Raw genomic sequence first — 5,304 nt, forward strand, 5'->3', positions numbered from 1 at the left:
AAACAGATGGGTTAACCATTAACTTTTTAAAATAAAGGCTTTAAATCATGTATAGTAAACACCCCTGAGTAGAATATTCTTTCTTCACTTAAACTCTGTTACTCTTTTTAATATGCAGCATGGTTTTGTTAAGGATAGCTACACAGCCCTACATAAGCAACAATTACAAAGTTTTGCTGACCTGAGAGAAAAGGACTATGGAATATTTACTCAACTCAAAAGCAGGGATGACAGACTGGAGTCTGACAAACATGGGTTCACACCCTGACTCTGACATTTACAGTGAGTGAGACTGCACAAGCCACTTAATTACTCTGAGTGGCCACATCTTTGTAAGGAAAAGGGGAACAGTAATACTAATCTCAAAGGAATGCTAAAAGGTCTGGAAGTGCTACATGTTACATGTTTGGCACACTGTTTAGTACTTTTCTCTCTTTTTTTAAAAAATATGGAATGCTTCACAAATTTGTGTGTCATCCTTGTGCAGGGCCCTGCTAATCTTCTCTGTACTGTTCCAATTTTAGTATATTTGCTGCCGAAGTGAGCACTGCTTGGTACTTTTCTCAATAAATCGTATGTATTTTAGGATTACTAGAATCACTGAAAACTCTAGAATAAAGGCAAAGTAATCCCATATCAAAACCAAAGCAATCACATGGTTTGGCCTAAATTATGCTATTTTGTTTAAAGAAAGATATGTTATCAGATAATTCTAGGTAGCAATTACAATGTTGTGAAATATTTTAATTATTAAAGCCCTCACATAGCACATGTTCTATAGAGAGGAAATGTAATCATCAGCATTTATCCCATTAAATACTATCACTTTTCTGCTTTGCATTATTTGTGGAAGTAGGTTGCTGAGAGACACCCTGGGAGAAAAGCACAGAGTATCTATTTCATTGGAGAACAGGCCAAACACTATTTGAAAGACTTCTGCTAAAGTGCTGAAAGCATGGACTCCAGTGATTCATACTTGGCATAGTAACTTAGGTCTCTTGGAGGTGTTTTGCAACCTGTGTTTTGGCAGAACTGTCACTTTCAACTTATTTCAAGTCCCAAAGAAAAAATATATCCTGACCAAACAATTAAAAAAAAAACTAGAAAACATTTTTCCCAGTAAACTCTGAACAGACCAGTGTTTGTGAAGAATCCACTAACTCATGTCTCATCCAGAAAGTGTACATCAGAACAGCAGGTATTTAGTTTCCAAGACATGTACTAGCTTTTCTATCATGAAGCAGCCAGCACGCAATCCAGGTGAAGGACAACATGTACACAGACATCAATTTTGCTTCAAACTGGCTAGAAGAGCAGAAGGTTGACCTGATGGGTTCTTTTAGGATTTTAATTCCCAAGAATCTAGAGCCTTACTTTGCTAGCAAGTGAATTCTGTCTGGAAACGAAACCTGGTACTTTGTAACCAACACACAGCACTAGTTTAGGAGTGCTTGTGCCGGCCAAGACTAACAGTATTGCTCAGTATGCATGTGCCTTCCAGTGGCTTTACTTACTCAATGCAGAATTGAAATTTGGGGGCACTTTGGAGAAAAAATAGTACTAGGTAACTTGAGATCCCATTTTTCTAAATTTAACATTTACAAAGTTATTTGCAGCATATGAATATATGACCATCTGCAAAAATTTAAATCCAGGAATTATTTCTTCTGTTTGATTTTGTCCTTGCTTCTTTTACTAGGCACATCCAAATAAATATTAACAGATGCACTGAGATCTTTTGTCAATGACATTTAGCATTTTGCTGCTAGGATTTAATAAGTGATTATTTCCAATGATCTGTCATATACAAAGTCATTGATAAAAGCACTAACTAGAATAACATTTGACATATAACAGTGTATCCCACAATGAAATATTCCTTAAACAGTGATATATATTAATTAATCGTTCTCTTTTATACATTTGTTCAGTTGTCAATCCATCAAACTCTCCATGATTTCAAGTCATATTCCCCCAAATTGTCCATTTGTCCAATGGTACATAACAAGAGACTTTTATAATATAACTTAATAAAATCCAGATATACTAGGTTTACAGCATTTTTGTATCTAAAATGAGTAATCCCACCTGTGAAAAAAGCAAAGTTAGTCCAAATTGACATAATTTTAGTAAACTCAGTCTGGGTCCTTGTGATCTCTGGTTTCCCTTCCACATGCTTAAGTATGATTCAGTCTTAATGCCTTTTAAAAAATTAGCTTTATTGAGATATGCTTTATATACCACAAAGTTCACCTTCTTAAAATGTACAACTCAATATATTTTAGTATGTTTACAGAGTTATGCAACCATCCCCATAATCTAATTTTGAAACATTTTCATCATCCCAGAAAGAAATCTTGTACTCATTAGCAGTTACTTCCTGCCTCCTCAACTAATTCCATTCCCCTCTCTATAGCCCATACAACCACTAATCTACTTCTGTATATTTTGCCTATTCTGGACATTTCTATAAATGGCATTATACAATGTGTTTTCTTTTGTGACTGGCTTCTTTCACTTTATATTTTGTTTTCGAGGTTCACCTATACTGCAGCATGTATTGGTACTTCATTTTTATTGCTGCATAATATTCCATTGTATGATACTTTATCCATGTTTCATATGATGGACATCTGGATTATTTCCACTTTTTAGCTACTATGAATAATGCTTCTATGAACCTTTATGTACAAGTTCTTGTGTGAGGATGTGTTTTCATTTCTCTTGGGTAATACTTAAAAGTAAACTGCTGGGTCATATGTTAACTCTATATTTAACATTTTGAGGAACTGCCAACCTGTTTTCCAAAGTGGCTGAGACATTTTACATTCCTACCAGCAATGAATAAGTTTCAGCTTCTCATCATCATCCTCACCAATACTTCTTATTCTTGCTTTTTTGTCATAGCTACCCCAGTGGGTGTGAAGCAGTAGCCCATGTGTTTGGTTGGCATTTCCCGAATGACTAATGATGTTGGACATCTTTTGAGATGCTAATTAGCCATCTTCTTTGGATTAATGTCTATTCAAATCCTTTGCACATTTAAAATTTTGGCTGTCTTTTAATTTTTGAGTTTTAAGAGAACTTTATATATTTTAACTAGCAGTCTCTTCAGAGCTTTGATTTGTAAATATTTTCCCCCATTGTTATGGCTGTCTTTTCATTTTTTGGTGGTATGCTTCAGAGAGTGAAAGTTTTTAATTCTGACAAAGTCCAATTTATCGGTCTTTCATCACTTGTGTTTTTGTTTCGTAGCTAAAAAATCATTGACTTAAGAATCATGAAGATTTACTCCTGCGTTTTCTTCTGTTTCGTAGTTTTAACTCTTACATTCCTGTTTATGATCCACTTTGAGTTAATTTTTTTGTATTGTGTGAGGAGTCCAAATTCATCTTTGTGCATATAGACACCTTGTTGCAGTATTATTTATTGAAAATATTCTTATTCCACATGGAATTGTCTTGATCCCTTTGTCTAAAACCATTTGACCATAAATGTTAAAGTTTATTTTTAATGACATGTTAATCTAATTCTAACAGAATAATAAATCATATCAATTTATTAATATATTTTTTGGAGGAATTACATTATTTTTATATTTTTATTGAAAATAGCACATAGTAATCCTATAATTGTATACCACTTTCAAAAATTTCAGCTTTTTTTACATTCAGAGCCTAAGGATTCTTTTGAATCATTTTGGTCTTGCCATAATACTCTCTTCATAACTCACACTCATGATCATGATCTCTAGTTATTTTTAGGTATGGTTGTTAATAAAATTTCAAAATACATCCGAAGTTTTTGCTAGGTAGAGGATATTACATAGATTAGTCACAGCAAACTCTTTGAGCTTTGAAAATCCTACAAATGTGACCATTTCTATCATTCATAATTGCATTCCTTTGTAATGTGTATCTTATATATGTCCCAGAGCTTTTTATTCCAGTGCTAGATCATAGTGGTTTTTAATATAGTTTATATAACACAAAAGGACCAAAATTTGAGTTCAAATCCAACCACATATTAAATGCAAAGAACTTAGTGAAAGAACACGTGGTAGGTAATCATCACTAATTTTTTATCTATAGAGCATTGCAGGCACTGACAATCTATGTTGCGTCTGGTGGCTGGACAGGGTATCTTGTCTTTGGTTATTATATACCTCCTGTTTTCCAAAATGTTAATGTGCTAAAAAGGAAAGTGTGACTTGAAATCAAGAAAATACATTAATGTCTCTTAGCCTCTTGCCCCCACAAGCAGTTAGTTCTTCTATTGTAAAATAGCAGAGTTACACACTTATATCCCTAGCCTTTCAGCAGTCCTCGGTATTCCAAGATTCCAAGATTGTGGCTGCACTCCTTTGAAAGTTCTATTCACGCCTTGTGGTTGAATTTATTCTAGCCTTTAGGTAGACTCATTTAGAGCTTTAGGGGTCCTCTTAGAATCATTTTGTGTGTATTGGTCTTATTTCCCCTTATTCAAACTCATCTTTCCATTTTCCATATCAAGATGATTCTCTTTGATAGAAAAGCAAAATAGAATGTGGAGCTCAGCGTTTTTATCTCCAAAATCGCACCATTGTCCTTGGGCAGTAGGCCTATTCTTCCTCTGTTTTTATGTCTTCAAAAAAATTTAAAGCAAGATTTTTTTTTCTGCCAACATTTTTACAATAGACTCCCTGACATAATTCTAAGACTGTGCCATCCACTTGCACTTATCCTTCCAGGAGAAGCTACATGTGAAGTGCTTTGTGTGGTGGTTGGCACATCGTCAGGTATGGCAGCCATCATCAGTGTCCTTATTGTCATCATGACTGTCATTATCAACTGCTCTTCTCTTTTTGGAACTGGCTTCTTTAACATTTGAAATATTTGTGCAAATTTAATGCCTTTTAAAAATAGCACAAACCTTTAATAACTGAAGACCCTCTTGACTCTAACCATCATTACTAATTACTTGTCTATGTTCCCACAGGAAAACAGGTTTCTAATAAAGTCTTTAAGAGAGAAATACTATATTTTCAGCAAACAGGAGGAACAAATTAAAACTGGCTCCCATTCTTAAAGCTTTGAGTGAGTACACACTGCTGCTTTCAAAAGATTTTATGTGAGATATTTAGACTGGCAAGTTGATGTCACAGGTGTGCACACTGGGTCTACTCATGCTTTGAGAGACGAGTAGAGAAAGAGGTAAGGCGGGCAGGGGACAGGAGTGGCTCCTGAAAACCTGTGAGGTCTCAGTGTCTACTCAGAACTGTGGAATCACAGGAGACAAACACAAACTCAAGGCTAAAAAGTAATG

At 34.7% G+C, this 5,304-nt stretch overlaps 1 non-coding gene across 1 annotated transcript; it reads right to left on the minus strand.

Moving 5' to 3' along the window:
* Positions 1-442: 442 nt before the first annotated feature.
* Positions 443-548, minus strand: LOC118926823 (U6 spliceosomal RNA). The gene has a single exon (XR_005030624.2). It is a non-coding gene; the product is annotated as a U6 spliceosomal RNA (small nuclear RNA).
* Between the last annotated feature and the right edge of the window lie 4,756 nt (positions 549-5,304).

The sequence above is a fragment of the Manis pentadactyla genome, chromosome 2 (assembly GCF_030020395.1).
Source record: "Manis pentadactyla isolate mManPen7 chromosome 2, mManPen7.hap1, whole genome shotgun sequence".
Taxonomy (NCBI): Eukaryota; Metazoa; Chordata; class Mammalia; order Pholidota; family Manidae; genus Manis; species Manis pentadactyla.